Source organism: Patiria miniata, unplaced genomic scaffold (assembly GCF_015706575.1).
Source record: "Patiria miniata isolate m_02_andy unplaced genomic scaffold, ASM1570657v1 HiC_scaffold_10, whole genome shotgun sequence".
NCBI lineage: Eukaryota > Metazoa > Echinodermata > Asteroidea > Valvatida > Asterinidae > Patiria > Patiria miniata.
In genome coordinates, this window is record NW_024037048.1 from 18140249 (window position 1) to 18147813 (window position 7565).

The 7565-nt window shown below is 39.2% G+C and overlaps 1 long non-coding RNA gene across 4 annotated transcripts; it reads right to left on the reverse strand.

Moving 5' to 3' along the window:
* Positions 1-939: 939 nt before the first annotated feature.
* Positions 940-5535, reverse strand: LOC119739272. Of its 4 annotated transcripts, none has more exons than XR_005272554.1 (4): positions 5257-5535; positions 3736-3847; positions 2595-2739; positions 940-2164 (listed from the first exon to the last, which is right to left on the reverse strand). It is a non-coding gene; the product is annotated as an uncharacterized LOC119739272 (long non-coding RNA). The 4 variants fall into 4 exon arrangements; XR_005272553.1 differs by lacking the exon at positions 5257-5535 and adding an exon at positions 4811-4849; XR_005272555.1 differs by lacking the exon at positions 5257-5535 and having other exon boundaries at positions 940-1183; positions 1215-2164; positions 3736-4138.
* Positions 5536-7565: the final 2030 nt, after the last annotated feature.

The window sequence follows — 7565 nt, forward strand, 5'->3', positions numbered from 1 at the left end:
GACTACAATGCATCGCTGGTTTACGATCTAGTATCCCACTAATACATGCAAACTGGCGCGCGGGTACCAACTGGCCTAGCGCCGCGTGTGTTGTGTACACAAAAGCGCCGTACAACATGTACACATGTACATGTACATGTACATTGTACATGTGTACGTACGTAAAACCATCGCATTCGGGACGATCGCAAGACATTGAAAAAAAAATGCATAAAATGCAAAACAGATTACATAGAAATAAAGAACCATCTATATCTGTCTTTAGAAGAAAACACTCACTGTGGACAAAATAAACACACAATCCGAAATTCACAAATGTTTAGTGTACAGTGAGTGAGTGTTGTACAGCATATTAAAGCAGCACAATCCAAAACCAAGCATGAATTTGCCATCAGTATAGCTAGACACTCTTTCCTCTTAATTTTCTGGGGGAAGCTGCTGACAATTAATTGGATCTATAGCTTAAACAAAACAATAACAAATAGGTTTTTGTTTGGCAATAAACGCATTCTTTATTTCACAACCAATCCATATCATTTAAAAAAAAAGTTTCATTTACAGAAGTGAAACTTCACAACAGCCATATTTTACAAGTAAATAAAGTGCACATGTAATGCAGGCATGAACTCAACTAGTGAAATCAGGTTTGGCAATTTATAAAACTATGAAAAGTCTGAAAAATTAAGTAGGGTAGTTGCAGTTGATTCAAGAAAGTGATTCAAAAATTCAACTTTATGAAAGGGCAAATGGATTTAAGCATACCCTCACACCTGAAGACAGTAAAGGTTTTTTATATTTATTTATTATTAATATTTTGTTGGAGAAAGGAGCTTGCAGTTCAACTGCACTATTTCATAAGTGGTGGTGATGGCAATTTCAGGTTTCAAATTTTCGCTTAATTAAAATTTCACATACGTACGTGTACACGTACCTGGATGACCTGCCCCCCCCCCCCCAGATTTACAAAGCACTACATCGCTTCACAATTTGATGCAAACACAGTCCACTGTGAAGTTCTTTTCCAGTGTGAATGCATCATACATCGTCAATTTTGTTAAATATTTTAGAAAAGTTTTCACAAGTACAATCGACGACTCTTTGTTGACTTTTCGACGACTACTGTACTTTGAATAAAAACATAACATGAAAATACATGAACATGTACATGTAGTCACCTTTTGTCCTTTGAATACACTACGACGTGTCGCACTTACAGCATATTTTGTAAAATGAATCACAGGATGCGTCATCCTAGGGATACAACGATGCATCGTAGGTTACAATAAGTTTCATGAAATCAGGTACAGATTGTCATCGTCACTACGAACGACACTCTCGCACCCGTGTGTGCGCTGTACGCGCGCGTGTTTACAGAACCGGGATATTTTGGGTTTTACGAACTGATATCCGCCACAGTGCGGCACTTTTAGAGCGCACCCCGTACATTTTTGTTTTCACGAACTGACACCCAAGCATGATGCGGCAATATCCGTGTACTTGTGCGATTATACATGTACAAATTTTTCATTAAAAAGCGATTTAATTGGTAAAATTAAGATCAGTGTCAGTTCGTGAAACCGAAAATGCATGGGTGCACTCTAAAAGTGTTGCACTGTGGGGGATGTCATTTTGTGAAACCCAAAATATCCCGAATCTGTAAATACTCAAGTGTGCGCAAGTGTCAGTTTGTGGTGACATTGACAAGATATATACCATCTGAAATGGCAATAAGGACAAAACAGAAACTGTCCTGATCAAAGATTACCTCCAGTTATCTCCGAAATTCCCAAACTATCTCAATTCTCTCAACCCCCCCGGCAGTAAGATATTCATTATGAAATGTTTAAGTCAACTATGTTATTCAAGCATCTGGGACAGGGAGGCAGCGAACACACTACACCTACCACTCCCAATTCAGATCACACTAAAAGTATTTGTACATGTACTCCACACCATGGACTATTTAGAAAGGTTCAGAGTGGGGGTTGGGCTGTTTGAATGAACATGGCCATGTCATGGCATGGTCAGGAACTGATACGGAGTTCAATTGCAATGGGTGGGTAGTACAGATCAGATGCGGAGGAATCCAAAGCTTGTCCATTATACCCGGCCATGCATGTCGTTGCCATCTTCAATCCAGAAATAGGAAGAAACTCTTCAAAACCTGAAAGCACAACAAGAATATAACAAATGGAACAAAGTCAAAGGGATACTTTGAGATGCATGGTGACAGCAAATACACCAGTCCTTTTCTGGTGTTGACGTCAATTTGAACATGTGCACATTAGGTTAAATGTGACGTAAAAAAAATGAAAAGGACAGGTAAAAGGAAGCGTCTCAAAAGTCTCTGTTGAAAATTATTGCCAGGTTATTTTCAAGATTGTTGTCTGTGCCTTTGCTGGGATTTTTCTTGCATTGAATATGAGTGTTAAAAACTATAGAAGATAAGAAAGTTTCATATTTTATCTTTTTCTATAGGCACAGACATACATGTACAATGTACATGTAAACATGTACTTGTACATGATGTATGTACATGCATGTACATACATGCCATGATCAATTTCTAAGTAAAATAATATCAAGATGCTCACCGATGAAAATTGTCAAATTTTCTGAAGGTATCCTTCGTCAGGGCAGGGTACGTCATCTGCGTGTCATGGTGGAATGCCGTACACTCCGCATAAGAAGAACTGTAGGCAAACCTCCTCCACAGCGTCCGAGAGACAACCAATAGGTCTAGATGGCAAATTAAAGTACACATTCAAGTTCATGTACAGTTACGTGACGTTTGTGTTTGTACACAACAAGAACAAGAGCATGCATTACATGGGTTTCGAGTAAACTCCGTACCCAACAACCACTGTTACCAACTCGGTCCCTAACAGACGGGTCTGACCGTCTGAGACAGCATGGCCAACTCAGTTCCACTTCCAGGTCAACTTGGTCCCAGGTACAAATGTATAAAAGTCGGTCCAATGTCAACTAAGGGGGTAAGTCTCAAGTCATTTTAGTCCCAGGTCAAATTTGAAATTAATGGAAAAAAATTCTACAATTTGTAGAATACATTAATTCAATTACAAAAAAAAAAGTACAATTATATGACTGAGTGAGGGCAAAAAAGAAATAGCCTAATGTATTGACGGCCCTGGCAATGTAACCTACATGTAGGGCCTACATGTCAAATCCTTTGTTTACGCATTTAGAACATACATGTACAGTACACAGTTTCCTTGAGAAGTTTTCAAGAACAATGTCAGGCTCCTGCCTGCAAAGAATGACCTCCATTCCTCCATCATCATTCATGTTCCTGCATGATGCATGCCATTGCCAGCAAATCCTGACCACGCTGACTAAAATTTACATGAAATTTAAAAATCATAATGAAATTGGAGGATTCAGGACTGTTACTGTTAGGATTAAGGAATGCATTGTGATTATTTATTACGAATACGATTTTCTGGGTAATAGCAACTAGCAAGGCACACTGGGCAGAAATATTTCTTAGATGAAAGTCTTCTACATACACGAGTCGTTGCGTCGTCCAAAAGTGCGTGCTGTGGGATAGCTCAAGGCGCCTACGCTACGACTGTTTCATGTACAACATTACTGTAATAACTTCCTGTCATGGCGCGGCGTACGTACACAAAATCCTTGTGTCGCAGGCTAAAAACAAGGAGAAACTACAAAAACTACATCTTCTGAGCAGAGTAAATACATAATCTATAGGCTTACCTTTGAGATTTCCGTCTGAATCTCCGAAATCATGCCAAAACATGGCCACGAAGGTCCCCACTCGTCACGCCATGACACATGTACACTTCGTACGTTGCGACTTGACGAATTCCTGTTTTATTCACCATCAATATTGGCTAAAATCTCACGAAAGCATGTCGTCCCAAACCTTTCGTCCATATCAACGTGAACCTAGATAACTCATTTATTGATAGATTGACCAAGTAGGCTATGCGTCACAAAACTGCATTTTACTTTATAAATGATGTTTTCTCGAAGTGGAAATGACGGCACGAAAACGCTAAATCGTACTAGTCCGAGTAGCTTGGACCCAACTTATCGCCTTTTTTAACATTTGGACATGGTCTGGCGATAGTGGGGTCCAAGCTAATACCGCGACCTGGACAACATCATCCTGTCACTGTCCCAAAAACCAACATTTCCAACAAAAAACATCAGATTTCACCTTTAAAACGGCCTCCAAATTACTAGATATGCCACCTAAGGTACAAGTAGACATCGATAATTAAAGGGAATATACAACATTTGCAAACATCGAAAAATAAAACTACCAAGTTTTTACGAAATACCTTACTAGGATGTTGGTAAATGACAGTCTCAAGCATCTTGTAAAATATGGCACCTGGTGTGAAGTCATTTTCAAGAAAATTGTATTTTTGTATACATTTCCAACGGTGGTCGGCCGACCAGCGTTGGAAAAACCTAACTATTTTTCAACTACTGCTCCAAATTTACCATTTTTCAGTCCAATTTTGTTTGCTATTGATTACGTGTTCATGAACGGGTGCAGGCCAGCTAGACTGGTTCCCTTGCCTTACAATTTTCCATCATCTATACATTGATCCATTTTATCTTTTGTGGAGTCAGGGAACCAGACTACTTGAACATTTTGTTTTTCTTGGTTTTATCACCTTTTCGTACACAAACTTCAAAAATGTCAGTGTAACAATATTTGATCTATTATACTAACCCCTAAATAGTTCATTTCTGAAAATTACAGCAAAAGCAAATGATGTACATTCCCTTTAAGATGGTTGTACTGAAGTTTACTTACGATCCGGAAAAAAAGTGAAATTTTCCGTTCATTTCGGAGAGCTCCCCTCGCGATCTTGAACACGTTAACCTCTACATGCCCAGCGTACATTCGATGGTCCCCGTATCCCGAGTGCGATTCCGTTACCGAGCGCGCGCGACGCATCGATTATGATAATGAGTAGACTGGATCACGTTTGTAAACACATGTGCATTTCAAACGATAATAGGGAGTCGGGAACTAGCGCAGCTTTTATGGCGGGTACCAGTTCAAGCTGGTTCCCGATTCCCTTTTACAGTTCGAAATGCACATGTACAGTGTATGTGTTTACAAACGTGACTCATTATGTTGGTTTTTGGGACAGTGACAGGATGATGTTGTCCAGGTCGCGGTATTAGCTTGGACCCCACTATCGCCAGACCATGTCCAAATAAGTTGGGTCCAAGTTACTCGGACTAAAATCGTACCAGGTCACAAGTCACACGCTGCATAAAAAACACACATTATCATAATTTGTGCACGCTAGATGGCAACTGTCGACCGTACATAACTTCATTGATGGTTTGTAAAGCCTTATTTGGTAATCTGTTGCATATTCATTTTAATAAACCAATCAATTTTTATATCTTTCGCGGGGTATTTAAATCCACCAACGAAACAAAGGGATCGCTAGCGCTGTGCGTAAGGTTTATTTACATCGCGCTAGGTTGTCACGTGGTATTACCACTAACTCCATCTCGCCAACAGAGGGCGTACTTTTTTATGCGTGAAACTGCCGAACTGCCGGTGTAGCGTGAATATCCGACTCCATGAAATGTGGACTCATTGGTAGTACTGCGCACGCGTGAGTACGATACTATGCTATTTTTAGGATCGTTTCGTGAGAGTGACCTGTCACGTGCGAGGGATCAACCAATAATAGGGAAATAGGGGTCCGATTTTCATAGGAGTCGGATTTACGTGTGACACCGTGATGATGGTTATAGTCACTTCAATTTTCTCTTCTAAAAATATCCTCCAAGCCATGATGGTTTTCATTTCAATAATCCCTTCTTAAAATATCCTCCTAGCCGTGATGATAAGTCACCTCAATTATCCCGTTAAAAAAAAACCTCCTAGCCGTGGTGATTAGCCTCCTCAATCATCCCTTTTAAAAACAAATATCCTCCAAGCAATGATGGTTAGTCTCCTCAATGATCACATCTAAAAATTATCTTCCAAGCATTGATGGTTTGTCTGTTCAATAATCTCGTCTGAAAAATATTCTCCAAGCCGTGATTTTTTTTATTTCAATAAGCCCTTCTAAATAAAAATATCCTCCTAGCCATGATGAGAAGTCTCCTCAACTATTCCTTCTCAAAAATCTCCTTGTCTCCTCAAAAATCTTCCAAGCCGTGATGGATTGTGTGTTCAATAATCTCTTCTAAAAATATCCTCCTAGCCATGATGGTTTGTCTCCTCAGTTATCCCTTCTAAAAATATCCTCCTAGCCATGATGGTTAGTCTCCTCAATTATCCCTTCTAAAAATATCCTCCTAGCCGTTATGATTAGTATCCTCAATTATCCCTTCTCAAAAAATATCTTGCAAGCCGTGATGGAAAGTGTGTTCAATAATCTCTTCTGAAACATATCCTCCAAGTCAAGATGACAAGTCTCCTCAATTATCCCTCCAAAAACTATCCTCCGAGCCATGATGGTTTTCATTCAATAATCCCTCTGAAAAATATCCCCCTAACCGTGATGAATAGCCTCCTTAATTATCCCTTCTAAAAAAATATCCTCCAAGCATTGATAGTTAGTCTCCTCCATTATCCCTTCAAAAATATCTTCCTAGCCGTGATGATAAGTCTCCTCAATTATCCCTTCAAAAGAATATCCTCCGAGCCATGATGGTTTTCATTCATTAATCCCTCTGAAAAATATCCTCCTAACCGTAATTATAAGTCTCCTCAATTATCCCTTCTAAAAAAATATCCTCCAAGCAATGATAGTTAGTCTGCCCCCATTATCCCTTCAAAAATATCTTCCTAGCCGTGATGATTAATCTCCTCAATTATCCCTTTAAAAAAATATCCCCTAGTCATGATGGTTAGTCTCCTCATTTAGCCCTTCTAAAAAATATCCTCCAGGCCATGATGGTTAGTCTCCTTAATGATCACATCTAAAACGTATCTTCCAAGCCGTGGTGGATAAATTGTGTGTTCAATAATCTCTTCTACAAAAATATCCTCCAAGCCATGATGATTAGTCTCCTCAATTATCCCTTCAAAAAATATCCTCCGAACCATGATGGTTTTCATTAAATAATCCCTTCTAAAAATATCCTCCTAACCGTTATGATAAGTTTCCTCAATTATCCATTCTCAAATATCCTCCTAGCCATGATGGTTAGTCTCCTCAATTGTCCTTTCTAAAAAAACATAGCCTTCTAGCCGTGATGATTAGTCTCCTCGATAATCCCTTCTTAAAATATCCTCCTGGCCAGATGATTAGACTCTTCAATTATCCCTTCTCAAAAATACCTCCTTGTCATGAGTGTTTGTCTCCTCAATTATCCCTTCTAAAAATATCTTCCAAGCAATGATGGTTAGTACTTCAATTATCTCTTCAAAAATATCCTCCAAGACGTGATGGCTAGTCTCCTTAATTATCCCTTATGAAAATATCCTCCTGGCCATGATGATTAGTCGCCTCAATTATCCCTTCTAAAACAAAATGCTCTCTGATGAATATTTTGAGTTTCTGAGACACATTCGATTGACACTTGACAAACAG